The 14,919-nt window shown below is 39.4% G+C and overlaps 2 pseudogenes; both read left to right on the forward strand.

Annotated features, from left to right (window-relative positions):
- Positions 1–1,129: 1,129 nt before the first annotated feature.
- Positions 1,130–2,993, forward strand: LOC149198651 (hexokinase-2 pseudogene; annotated as a pseudogene).
- Positions 2,994–6,320: 3,327 nt separating this feature from the next.
- Positions 6,321–8,181, forward strand: LOC149198652 (hexokinase-2 pseudogene; annotated as a pseudogene).
- Positions 8,182–14,919: the final 6,738 nt, after the last annotated feature.

A 14,919-nucleotide genomic window follows, 5' to 3' on the forward strand; every position in this document is an offset into this window, starting at 1 on the left:
GTTGCACACAGATTGCATCCAGTAAGTATGTAGAAATATATAATCTTGCTCGCTCACCCTTGGGAAGATTCTGAGCCTATGCAATGTTAGACTCCGTCTCAACATGAGATTGATTCTTCTTCAAAACAGGGTTTTGAAGAAGAAATCATTTAAATATGCTGTTTAGATTATGTAATTTGTTCTCCAGCTCTTCAAAAGGCCGCAGCAAACTTCAACACTCCTATCCCTGCACAAGCACAATTTGAAATATCATCAGCAATCAGAGGCAAAAGGCTATGTGGAGAAGTCTCACTGGAGATCCCGAACACCTGTTTTGGAAATTGTCATAAATGAATTATCTTACAACAAGGAGTTGGTCCATGTCTTCAGGCATTGATAGAACTCAAGCGGAAAATGGACATTATTTTGACCTATCTTTTGAAATATTTCTCACGGTATATCACTGGCCTCTATTATGTTTTCTGAGTACATTTTGAGGAGAGACTAAACCATTGTTTGCACAGAAATGAACGCTCTTCTTCCTCAATGACCGTGTGAGCTTTTCTTGTAGCAAAAATTCAAATTTTAGAGGACACATTTATTTGTTTGGTTGTACATGTATTCTCAATCGAGTGGATCAATGTGACTTTAATGTAGCTGTAACAACGGCAGAAAGACAGAGGTCTACTTCCAGAACAGTGCTATGAGGTTCACTTTGCTACAGCTCTTTGTCAAAAACAATCGCAATGATCATCGCAGGCAACTCATAGTTGACTTGCAGCCTCCTAGATTTGACAGTGGAGCAATCCTTAGTCAGGACCCTGCAGTTTCATATGTCAGATTTTCAATGGATCTGAATGATGATCAACGCCGTGCTATACTTAAGATACAGTGCTGCAAAGGCCTTTGTTTTGAAGCGCCTTGCTTACACTTTGCTCTGAGAAATAACGAAAGTATTGTTTCTGGTGGTTCTTCATCCTATCAAGATGAGATCTTAGATACCATGGTCAACATAATATATCCAAGTTTGTTGGAAACCATAGCAAAGGTGATGACCGAATTGAAACTGTAAACATTTCATGTAATGTTGTTGGGTCGACTTCTTGGGTTCCAAATCTGACATGCAGCAAAAGGGATAACGGGTGAAATTATGACCACAGTTACAACCACAATTCAAGATATTCAGGAAGAATTTCTGAACCTGGTTTCCAGAGAAACTATTCTTGTCGGGCATTCATTGGAGAACGACCTTTTAGCATTGAAGGTTATTCACAATCTTGTAATAGATACAGCCCTCTTGTACAAACATCCCCGTGGCATACATTTTAAGCCGGCTTTACGAATCATTGCAAAAAATCTTTTGAACAGAGAGATTCAACAATCTGAAAATGGTCACAACAGTATTGAAGATGCAAGAGCTGCAATAGATCTAGCACTACTGAAGATTCAGAATGGGCCAGCATTTGGAAATCCTCCATGTGGTTCTCATCAAAAATTAGTTTCATTATTGAGCGATCATGGCAGGAAATGTTCACTTATTGATCAGAAGGAAGTTTTACAACACTATGCCCTTGGCTCATGTAATGCCATCTTGTCTCTGCCAGATGTTTGATGCAGATGTTCTAAATGTAGAATTATGGTGGTTTGGCCAAAAGGCAAGGGTTGCCAAAGTACTTGAAGAGGCAAGGAAGCGAGGAGTTTTCCTGGAAGCATTTCGACAAACTAAGTTGGTATGGTCATTGGATGTACACAGAATGTCTGTTGGTGCTGCATTGACATCCCTCTCAATCTAGCTTATTGATATACGAAGATTGGTTCTTGATGGAGAAGATATTCCTCAACTTGTCAGCATAGTCACTGTACAAGGTGAAATGGGACAGAAAAACGATGCTAGCGGGTTTCCCATTGCAAAGGCAGTGCAGTTTTTTACACCAGCGCGGCCACTCCAACCCTGCGCCCGACCACTCGAGCTGGAATTTACAGAACCGGCCCAAACTCATTCAAATCACTTTGTGACTTGCAAATTGCTCGAGGGATGAGAAAGGCCTTTTCTATGCTTTGGATCTCGGGGGAACCAATTTCCGGGTGTTACATGTTCAATTGGGTGGCGAGGAAGGACGAGTAATTGATAAAGAATTTACAGAAGTTACTATTCCTACAAATTTTATGGTTGGAACAGAAAGGGAATTGTTTGATTACATTGCTTCAGAACTAGCAAAATTTGTCGCAAGTGAAGGCAAAAACTTCTTTCTAGAACCTGGCCGACAAAGGGAGCTCGGTTTCACTTTCTCTTTCCCAGTGCATCAAACAGCAATTGCCTCTGGCACACTAATCAAATGGAGCAAAGGATTTTCTGTCTCCGAAATGGTTGGCAAGGATGTGGTGGTAGCCTTAAAGGAGGCCTTGAAAAGACAAGGTCTGGACATGCATGTCTCTGCCCTGGTTAATGATACAGTGAGGACATTGGCTGGAGGACGATATCGGGATGAGGATGTTATGGCTGCTGTTATATTGGGCACTGGTACAAATGCCTGTTATGTGGAACGTGCAGATGCAATCCCGAAATGTCAAGGCCATCTTCCAAAATCTGGCTATATGAGTGGGGGAACTTTTGGTCTTCTCATCTCCCAGTAATGGAATTTGATAAAGCTCTTGATGCTGAAAGTATAAATCCTGGCGATCATATCTTTGAAAAGCTGATCTCGGGAATGTATTTGGGAAAGATTGTAAGAAGATTATTGCTGAAATTGGCTGAAGATGCTGCTTTATTTGGAGATAACATTCCATCCAGACTGAGAGAAAAACATGTCTTATCTACCCCGAATATATCTGCTATGCACCAAGACACCTCATGTGACCTTAACGTAGTTGAATGTACCTTGAAGAATGTATTTGGGATATCACACATTCCTTTGAGGACACGAAAACTTGTAGTCGAACTATGCAACATTGTAGCAGTACGTGCTGCTCGTTTAGCAGGAAACTTCAGAATTTTTGTCATGATATTCAAATGATGTGTTTCTAAAACGACAGACATACAAACCAATGATCCGAATTCTGTTCCGTTTCCATTAATGAAGATTGGGAAAGGGTGAACGTGTCTCAACACAGAGATAACTTAGAACCAGCATTGACATGCGGAAATTTTGTTGGCCGAAATAATATAATGACAGCTGGCTCATGAGCGCTATTCCCACGGTGCCAGAACAACAGAATAGGATTCGATTCCTATTTCCCCAGATTTTAATTAATGTTTCAAACTGGATTTGCGCCCCATGTGTCAGTCATTAGAGGATTTCAGGGAAATGCTGTTCTATGTTTAGCATAGAAGAAACGCCCATTTCTAATTTTTGTAATTGTAATTGTAACAGCGCAGAGGATTTTTGGGGTCAATTTGTTTTGCCTGGGCAGCTTTTTTATTTAATGTATTAAAAATTCATTTGTACGGGGTTTTTTTTTTTTAAGAGTGAGTGGGGGAGAGTTTTTTCTGAGCGCTGGGAGCTGCTGGAGAAGCATAGAGCTTTGTAATGTACAGTTTTCTGCAGAGAATTTAATGGAATTTCACAGCTCTGTTTGCTGAGATTCATGTGGTATGTTGATTTAGCATAAGTTTTTCCCTTTGTCTCATATGTAATCAGTTATATTCCATTTCATTTCATGACCCTTTCAAGCTGAACAAATGAAGTGATTAGGTAAGAATTCATAGTATTATATGCTCCTCCTATAAGTTTGTTCGCATTCGATGTTTTCTACTGTTTAAGGAGGATTCAGAGTTATTGTCTGCCCTCCTTAACTCCTCACCAGTCTTGCCATCCCGTTTGAAACCAGATTTGGTGTTAAATTGCATGCCTACCTTGCCTCAGTTGACAACCTGTGTAGTCATTATATTTTTCTGTTTGAAGCTGTGATTTTGCCCATGTAGCCCAGAAAAGCCCCGTCATTCCATTAAAAAACCCCAAAAATCATTAAATCCAAACCCCCTATCAATTTACTAGCCTAAAATCTTTATTCTTAATTGGTCAGCCTAATCCTATTGAAAGATCTACCGAATCTGACCCGAGAGAGCCTTCTCATACCTCGTAGGGCTAGCTACGAGGTGAAATGGTTTGATGTAGCCTTGAAGATTTACCTTCCTCAGCCTAGGGTGAAATCTCAAGCGCTAACATATTGGCGACCACACTGGGGAAGAACAAACTTGTCTGTTGATTGATGTGTTTGTTTCGCGAGTCTTAGACGGAGCCTGAAGTTACGCCAGAAGCCTTCGAAAACGCTCTTGTTTTACATCAGCGTTAGTAGATAAACGCTGCTTCAGTCAATCTCCGTGAGCTTGTGAATACGACCACTTCGATTGTATTTTACCCCAGTACATGTATCAAATTCAGATCTGATGCTGATGGTGGACAGCAGTCAGATACTTATGCAGGCTGATTCATTCACCTGGCGACTCCAACTTGATCCAGACATTCCAGTGCCTGTTGATATGTTCATGCAATGGTAGGGTATGTGGCAGACCCTGCACTTTGTGAAGTTCTAGATGGAGTTAGAGAGATGTTAGCAGGTATTGAAATTAATGAAGAATTTTTCAGTATTTTCTTTCAATGTGTGAAATCTCCGAAGCTTCATCTTGAAGGCAAAACTAGATTTTATGAGTTAGTTGTTGAAAGAGTTGAAAATGAGATTCAGTATCTCGATGAGCAAATTCAGTCTTATGATTTCCAAGACCCTAAAAAGTTCTTGGAAATCCTTCTTCCTTCGAAACAAGCAATAACAGATTTGCCTATAGAGGTATACATTGACAATGTGCAGCTGGAAGTATGCATTGCAGAGTTGGGGCAGCCAACAGAGTCCGGCTTCCGTGATCCTATTGCGGCATACATGGACACATTTTTCAGGTTGATGGACAGATCAGGCTGTATTTTCTGTGACCAGGGTCAATATGTGCATGAAGGGCTGCCAGCAACTGCATCTGTGACTTCGTGGCAGCATTCTCAAGCGGCTTCATTTCCAGGTTTACTCGAATGGTTAATATGGCATTTTAGCATTACCTGATCTATTATTTGTACAGCAGATTAGAATAGGTTATGTACATAAATAAGCAGCCATAAGGGCAGCATCTTGTTTCAGTTGGCTTTTAGTTTGTTTGAGTTCAGTTTCAGTGTGAAAATAAGTCTTCAGCTGTGTTGATTTGTTGATGATGACTCCATTGCCCAATGGTGGAGGCACGGTCTGCTCTCCCAAAGTTCTGCGGTTCTTGGCACCTCCAGGAAGCTGCAGCTGCCATCCCAAGTGGAGCCAATGTTAGACTCCGTCTCAACATGAGATTGATTCTTCTTCAAAACAGGGTTTTGAAGAAGAAATCATTTAAATGTGCTGTTTAGATTATGTAATTTGTTCTCCAGCTCTTCAAAAGGCCGCAGCAAACTTCAACACTCCTATCCCTGCACAAGCACAATTTGAAATATCATCAGCAATCAGAGGCAAAAGGCTATGTGGAGAAGTCTCACTGGAGATCCCGAACACCTGTTTTGGAAATTGTCATAAATGAATTATCTTACAACAAGGAGTTGGTCCATGTCTTCAAGCATTGATAGAACTCAAGCGGAAAATGGACATTATTTTGACCTATCTTTTGAAATATTTCTCACGGTATATCACTGGCCTCTATTATGTTTTCTGAGTACATTTTGAGGAGAGACTAAACCATTGTTTGCACAGAAATGAACGCTCTTCTTCCTCAATGACCGTGTGAGCTTTTCTTGTAGCAAAAATTCAAATTTTAGAGGACACATTCATTTGTTTGGTTGTACATGTATTCTCAATCGAGTGGATCAATGTGACTTTAATGTAGCTGTAACAACGGCAGAAAGACAGAGGTCTACTTCCAGAACAGTGCTATGAGGTTCACTTTGCTACAGCTCTTTGTCAAAAACAATCGCAATGATCATCGCAGGCAACTCATAGTTGACTTGCAGCCTCCTAGATTTGACAGTGGAGCAATCCTTAGTCAGGACCCTGCAGTTTCATATGTCAGATTTTCAATGGATCTGAATGATGATCAACGCCGTGCTATACTTAAGATACAGTGCTGCAAAGGCCTTTGTTTTGAAGCGCCTTGCTTACACTTTGCTCTGAGAAATAACGAAAGTATTGTTTCTGGTGGTTCTTCATCCTATCAAGATGAGATCTTAGATACCATGGTCAACATAATATATCCAAGTTTGTTGGAAACCATAGCAAAGGTGATGACCGAATTGAAACTGTAAACATTTCATGTAATGTTGTTGGGTCGACTTCTTGGGTTCCAAATCTGACATGCAGCAAAAGGGATAACGGGTGAAATTATGACCACAGTTACAACCACAATTCAAGATATTCAGGAAGAATTTCTGAACCTGGTTTCCAGAGAAACTATTCTTGTCGGGCATTCATTGGAGAACGACCTTTTAGCATTGAAGGTTATTCACAATCTTGTAATAGATACAGCCCTCTTGTACAAACATCCCCGTGGCATACATTTTAAGCCGGCTTTACGAATTATTGCAAAAAAGCTTTTGAACAGAGAGATTCAACAATCTGAAAATGGTCACAACAGTATTGAAGATGCAAGAGCTGCAATAGATCTAGCACTACTGAAGATTCAGAATGGGCCAGCATTTGGAAATCCTCCATGTGGTTCTCATCAAAAATTAGTTTCATTATTGAGCGATCATGGCAGGAAATGTTCACTTATTGATCAGAAGGAAGTTTTACAACGCTATGCCCTTGGCTCATGTAATGCCATCTTGTCTCTGCCAGATGTTTGATGCAGATGTTCTAAATGTAGAATTATGGTGGTTTGGCCAAAAGGCAAGGGTTGCCAAAGTACTTGAAGAGGCAAGGAAGCGAGGAGTTTTCCTGGAAGCATTTCGACAAACTAAGTTGGTATGGTCATTGGATGTACACAGAATGTCTGTTGGTGCTGCATTGACATCCCTCTCAATCTAGCTTATTGATATACGAAGATTGGTTCTTGATGGAGAAGATATTCCTCAACTTGTCAGCATAGTCACTGTACAAGGTGAAATGGGACAGAAAAACGATGCTAGCGGGTTTCCCATTGCAAAGGCAGTGCAGTTTTTTACACCAGCGCGGCCACTCCAACCCTGCGCCCGACCACTCGAGCTGGAATTTACAGAACCGGCCCAAACTCATTCAAATCACTTTGTGACTTGCAAATTGCTCGAGGGATGAGAAAGACCTTTTCTATGCTTTGGATCTCGGGGGAACCAATTTCCGGGTGTTACATGTTCAATTGGGTGGCGAGGGACGAGTAATTGATAAAGAATTTACAGAAGTTACTATTCCTACAAATTTTATGGTTGGAACAGAAAGGGAATTGTTTGATTACATTGCTTCAGAACTAGCAAAATTTGTCGCAAGTGAAGGCAAAAACTTCTTTCTAGAACCTGGCCGACAAAGGGAGCTCGGTTTCACTTTCTCTTTCCCAGTGCATCAAACAGCAATTGCCTCTGGCACACTAATCAAATGGAGCAAAGGATTTTCTGTCTCCGAAATGGTTGGCAAGGATGTGGTGGTAGCCTTAAAGGAGGCCTTGAAAAGACAAGGTCTGGACATGCATGTCTCTGCCCTGGTTAATGATACAGTGAGGACATTGGCTGGAGGACGATATCGGGATGAGGATGTTATGGCTGCTGTTATATTGGGCACTGGTACAAATGCCTGTTATGTGGAACGTGCAGATGCAATCCCGAAATGTCAAGGCCATCTTCCAAAATCTGGCTATATGAGTGGGGGAACTTTTGGTCTTCTCATCTCCCAGTAATGGAATTTGATAAAGCTCTTGATGCTGAAAGTATAAATCCTGGCGATCATATCTTTGAAAAGCTGATCTCGGGAATGTATTTGGGAAAGATTGTAAGAAGATTATTGCTGAAATTGGCTGAAGATGCTGCTTTATTTGGAGATAACATTCCATCCAGACTGAGAGAACCACATGTCTTATCTACCCCGAATATATCTGCTATGCACCAAGACACCTCATGTGACCTTAACGTAGTTGAATGTACCTTGAAGAATGTATTTGGGATATCACACATTCCTTTGAGGACACGAAAACTTGTAGTCGAACTATGCAACATTGTAGCAGTACGTGCTGCTCGTTTAGCAGGAAACTTCAGAATTTTTGTCATGATATTCAAATGATGTGTTTCTAAAACGACAGACATACAAACCAATGATCCGAATTCTGTTCCGTTTCCATTAATGAAGATTGGGAAAGGGTGAACGTGTCTCAACACAGAGATAACTTAGAACCAGCATTGACATGCGGAAATTTTGTTGGCCGAAATAATATAATGACAGCTGGCTCATGAGCGCTATTCCCACGGTGCCAGAACAACAGAATAGGATTCGATTCCTATTTCCCCAGATTTTAATTAATGTTTCAAACTGGATTTGCCCCATGTGTCAGTCATTAGAGGATTTCAGGGAAATGCTGTTCTATGTTTAGCATAGAAGAAACACACATTTCTAATTTTTGTAATTGTAATTGTAACAGCGCAGAGGATTTTTGGGGTCAATTTGTTTTGCCTGGGCAGCTTTTTTATTTAATGTATTAAAAATTCATTTGTACGGGGTTTTTTTTTTTTAAGAGTGAGTGGGGGAGAGTTTTTTCTGAGCGCTGGGAGCTGCTGGAGAAGCATAGAGCTTTGTAATGTACAGTTTTCTGCAGAGAATTTAATGGAATTTCACAGCTCTGTTTGCTGAGATTCATGTGGTATGTTGATTTAGCATAAGTTTTTCCCTTTGTCTCATATGTAATCAGTTATATTCCATTTCATTTCATGACCCTTTCAAGCTGAACAAATGAAGTGATTAGGTAGGAATTCATAGTATTATATGCTCCTCCTATAAGTTTGTTCGCATTCGATGTTTTCTACTGTTTAAGGAGGATTCAGAGTTATTGTCTGCCCTCCTTAACTCCTCACCAGTCTTGCCATCCCGTTTGAAACCAGATTTGGTGTTAAATTGCATGCCTACCTTGCCTCAATTGACAACCTGTGTAGTCATTATATTTTTCTGTTTGAAGCTGTGATTTTGCCCATGTAGCCCAGAAAAGCCCCGTCATTCCATTAAAAAACCCCAAAAATCATTAAATCCAAACCCCCTATCAATTTACTAGCCTAAAATCTTTATTCTTAATTGGTCAGCCTAATCCTATTGAAAGATCTACCGAATCTGACCCGAGAGAGCCTTCTCATACCTCGTAGGGCTAGCTACGAGGTGAAATGGTTTGATGTAGCCTTGAAGATTTACCTTCCTCAGCCTAGGGTGAAATCTCAAGCGCTAACATGCAACATGGGCCTTCAATTGTTGAGCCAACAGATCTGACTAGTTGAATGGCCTCCCATCATTCACCAACTAGTCCAATAAGATTGCCCACCCTTCAAGAAAGTTTCCAATCCTCTCTTGACCATGGATTCTGCAAGCAAAGATAACCAAGAGATGGTAAGCCTTATTGAGAAACTTTGTCTTGTACACATGAGTGGGTGTCTGTCGAAACTTCGATGGCTCTTTCACCCACCATTTGACAATGTCTCTAGTGTTCAAATAACTATGGGTGGCATTGAACAATGAGTCCATGTGCTTTACTGGCTTGGGAAAGTGATACATTTGTTGAAAGTCTTCTGCCCAGAAGGTGGTAACATTCTGACCATTGGCACTAATCAATGTCATGGTCTATTCATCCATATGTGAGACAATCCAGCTGATAATATCTGCACATGGGAAAGTGGGATACTTGCATGCAACCTTGTATATCCCTAATTACCGGATGCTGAGATAAACTTGTCGATCCTTGAAGTCTTCCTAAATTTCTTTTGCAAAAGTATCTTTAATCTGTTTCCATGTCTTTGATGATCCCTTCTGTTATCACTTAAGAATTTTAATGCCAAATTTCTCATACTAGCTTGATGGTAAGGATTCGGTGCTAGTCTAAGTTTGAGTTTTTGTTTGCCTTAGAGTCCGAGTCTTAGGGTCCACTATGCATTCTCATTCACCACTGGTCTCATAATTCATGCAATTTCCATGTGTCAGCTCTGTTCAAAGGTTATCATGTGTTACAAAGCTCTTTAGGTGATTTCGTAGTGCATAAGTCAGTTTTAGGTGTTTTCGCAGCGCAACGGTCTAGGTGATTTCGTGCTGATCCATAGAAAATCTCACCCAGCTGTCATATTTATCAGAATCCTCATCATTAGGTCATTAGCTGTCTTGGTATGCACAGGTTGCAAGTTTCAAAAAGAAGCAAAGGAAAGAAATACATTTATGAACTCCAAAGTTTTATTATGAAAAGGTAGTCAACTTCCAGGAGGTCTCTAAAGCAACTGAAAGCCTATTTTGGGAAATGGAAAGAGGTTTTTATTCCTAACAGACTGAACTAGAAAAACCTCTTTCAATTTCTTCAAATCCATTACGATCTGAGAGAAATTAATGACCAAAATTGCGCTACGAAACTGCTGTAGGTGCAGTTTTTCATCTCCTGTTTTACACCTGTTTTTCAAAGACACATTCTGGGCGGTAGGGAAGGTGTTTCAAAAACCCAAGATAGGTTTTTGTTCAGCATGGATTGGTTCACAAAAGCCTCCTTCAGTTTTTCCAAATACGTTTTTTGTGAGAAGTTATGAGCTCTATCCCAAGCCCTATTTTTCAGCCAGAATAGAAGCTTATATCTCATGTCATCTTCACTTACCATTATATTGGCAATGCAAGAAAAAGGAAGCAAGGCATCATGATTTAGTTCCAGAAAGGGGTTGGGAAATCAATCTAGATCAACTTCATACAATTGCAGATAGCAACACAGTGGCAATGGTTGTTATCAATCCAAGCAACCCATGTGGCACCACTTTTACCCATGATCATTTGGCTAAGGTTGCAGAGACAGCTAAAAGGTTAGGTTTGTTAATAATCTCAGATGTGTAATCTCTCATTAATGGTTGGCACAACAGATGATTGGTGTTATGTGGAGGCATATGGAAAGAATGGGGTCCATATATATATTCAGTTTGAAAAGCTCCAAGGCACATGAAAAGATACATTTTAAGATAGCAAAGGGCTCAAAATGGAAAAATTTTGGTTCAAAGCTGTGTTTTTGTAATTACACAGCAGTTTTGTAGCGCGCTACGAAACTGCTGTAGGAGCATATTATGAATTAGTGAAAAAATTTTGAGAGACAAAGGGAAATATTTTCAAAGGGGAATCTCTGCAAAAGATCAATTACAAAGTGTCAACATTCAGCAAGGGCAAAACAAGTAGAAGGAGGACATTTTTGTTGAATTCTAAGCTACATGTTATAAAAGTGGAAATTGTTTCATAGCTAGATGATGCTTCAGGCAGCATTAAAGGAGCTATTTGTCTTAATTCAAGTGTGGGATCAGATTTCATGGTTGATTTAATGCATTTCATATGATTAAAGAGACAGCATGGTCAGCAGAAGGATTCGAAGATGAGCATAAGAATGAAACTCTAAAAAGGAGGAGTTTTATTTCCCTGTTTTTACTAGTCAACTTCTAGAAGCATTTCTGAGCATTTGAAAGCTTATTTCTAAAACGTGAAAGAGATTTTCATTCATAAGATACTGAAATACAAAAACCTCTTCCACTTTCTTCAAATCCATTATGATTTGAGAGAAATGAATGATCAAACTTGCGCTACGAAACTGCTGTAGGTGCAAGTTTTCCACAGGCATATTTCTCTGTTTGACACCTGTTTTTCAAAGAAATATTCTGGACGGTAGGAAAGGTGTTTCAAAAAACCAAGAGAGGTTTTTGTTAAGCATGGATTGGTTCACAAAAGCCTCCTTCAGTTTTTCCAAATACATTGTTTATGAGAAGTTATGAGCTCTGTCCCAAGACCTATTTTTCAGCCAGAACAGAGCAAGGGACAGTTTCCTAGTTTCTAGGAACAACAAAAGGATGAGTCATCAAGGGCCAGCTGGAAGGTTATGGGCTTCATCAAATTCGACTTCATGGAGTTTTATGTGTCAAAAGGAGTGTTTAATGCTTAGATAAGGTTGTTGTAATCATGATAAGGAGTTACACTCCTAGTTGTATTCGGTCTCCAGGACTGCTAGTTAGGTGTCATTTGAATTTAATAGTTAGTTTTGAGTGTCATTAGGTGTCAGGTCAGGTAGAATTCGAATTTTCCTCTTCCTAGAAGAGGAATATAAGCATGTAAAGAGCTCTATATATAGCAGAACATCTGATGTACAAAGGGTTGGAAATTTTTATGGAAAAGCTTGTATTTGGCCTATGTAAGACTCATTTTTAATAATACATGCTTGACTTTACTTCTCAGGATTCATGAAGGATTTTTTATGTTTAGAATATGTGATGTTGTCCTTTCCTTAATTCTTATAGTGGTATGGATGTATAATCACTCAGAATTCACTGAATGTGCTATGACTTCCTGTATACATTTATAAACTGTGTGGTCCCATATGAGTTTATGTTCTGAATGTTTAAATGCTGAATGCCCTGACTTCCATGTAGGGTTGAGTTCATTGTTATATTGAGGTGTTGTTGACTCCATAAGCCCAATGGATAGTTTTGTTTAATGTGTTTCCACCATTCATATTTTTCACAGTGGTTCTATAAGAGTTAGCCATCTTATCTTTAATCAAAATCATTAATCCATCAAGAGAGATCCCTCTCAGGTTGAGGAGGCTAAGCCTCAGCCTAAAGTAGGTTGAAATAGTTACTTAGAGTCAACCTGACCAGCAGCCTATCAGGATCTGATTTTGAGATAACATTTTGGTGCGTCTGCCGGGAGCCTGAAGTCTATTCATTCCCGAAATTAAGATGTTGAACTTCTGAAGGTAGCAGGAGCTCAGACATCTATTTGAGGCTGCAAAACTACCTTGGCGACTCCACACATCGAATAAGAAATTGGAAGGTGACTCAACTACTAGAAGATCAGTAGCTTGATGAAGTTTCAAGATGAATTCCACTGCAAGAATGAATGCTAGGTATGCTCCTATGAATCGGTCTCATATCCCTGGTTTTCCAAATCCTATGCCAAAGGTTGATTGGTTAGAGGATCTTCCGATATTCAAAGATGAAAAGAAAGACAATGCTGCTCTTCATTTGGTTAGGTTTCATATGCATGTACGCAATCTTAAGGTTCACTTTCCTGAGGATTGTCTCATGAGGATGTTTATGACCACTTTAGAAGGAAAAGCATGGTCTTGGTATAAAAGTTTGGAAAATGGTTCATTATATTCTCTTGCTGATTTCCATGATGTGTTCTATGACATGTATAAAGAGTGTCATCCCTCCTTATTGCTGGTCAAAGATTGTTGTAAACATTCTACGAGTTTTATTCAATATTTGGAGGATTGTTATGATGATGATGAATTTATGGATGAAGAAATTTTAGAGGCTCTTCATAACAATGCATTTCAACACCAAGAAGAAAGTATAACATCTCATGAAACGCAGCATGAAGATCAGCAGGGGTTTATTTGTGAAAACCATGTTTCATCCTTTGATATGAATGAAAAGATGCAACAGATTTGTTAGTCTTTTGATCATAAAGAATATGGAATTGATTGCAAACACCAAGAAGAAATACTGGAAGAAATCTTTTATAATCCTTAGGCAGAAGAAAAGGTTGTTCATTTTTGTGATTCCTTGCAGCAGCTTACATCAAAGAATGATCACAATAGTGAGGAAAATTACATTGTCTATGGGAATCATGCAGAAAGGCAGTTGGATAGCACATCAAAGGAATTTTGTGTGGCTAAGGATCAGTTGTCTAAAGAGATAGAATGTTATGATGATTATCAAAATAACCATGTTTTCTTTGACCCTATAAATGAATACATGGAAAAGTTTTGCACATCAGTATTTCAATTTCATTTGCATTATGAAGATCATATACATTATAGGTTGATTTGGTCATCTCACTACCATGGTTATTTTGAGGTTGAATGCAGTCAAGAGCCTCCAATATCAGAGAGGACAATTGATTGGCTTTATTGGAAATATCATGTTGCTTGAGCTACAAGTGGAGCTTGCAGTTAATAGGGTAGGTAGGTAGAAAAATGCAAATAAGCTCAAGGTTGACTGAGCATTTTTTTTTCAGTAGATGTAGATTTCTTTCTCCTACAGTCATCATCAAGCTTAAGCCCGAGGTGAAGGCCCAAGAAGCTTGAAGGGGATGTTTGTCAAACAAATCTATGTTTTTCATAAAATGGACAAAGCACTGGACCTGTGAGTTCTTAGTGTACTACAGGAGCACACTATCCCAAGTGGAGCCACTGTTATCACTTAAGAATTTTAATGCCAAATTTCTCATACTAGCTTGATGGTAAAGATTCGGTGCTAGTCTAAGTTTGAGTTTTTGTTTGCCTTAGAGTCCGAGTCTTAGGAGTCCACTATGCATTCTCATTCACCACTGGTCTCATAATTCACGCAATTTCCATGTGTCAGCTCTGTTCAAAGGTTATCATGTGTTACAAAGCTCTTTAGGTGATTTCGTAGTGCATAAGTCAGTTTTAGGTGTTTTCGCAGCGCAACGGTCTAGGTGATTTCGTGCTGATCCATAGAAAATCTCACCCAGCTGTCATATTTATCAGAATCCTCATCATTAGGTCATTAGCTGTCTTGGTATGCACAGGTTGCAAGTTTCAAAAAGAAGCAAAGGAAAGAAATACATTTATGAACTCCAAAGTTTTATTATGAAAAGGTAGTCAACTTCCAGGAGGTATCTAAAGCAACTGAAAGCCTATTTTGGGAAATGGAAAGAGGTTTTTATTCCTAACAGACTGAACTAGAAAAACCTCCTTCCGTTTCCTCAAATCCATTACGATCTGAGAGAAATTAATGACCAAAGTTGCGCTACGAAACTGCTGTAGGTGCAGTTTTTCATCTCCTGTTTTACACC

Source organism: Pinus tabuliformis, chromosome 2_1 (assembly GCF_031772625.1).
Source record: "Pinus tabuliformis cultivar Carrire ecotype Pingquan chromosome 2_1, CPIR1, whole genome shotgun sequence".
NCBI lineage: Eukaryota > Viridiplantae > Streptophyta > Pinopsida > Pinales > Pinaceae > Pinus > Pinus tabuliformis.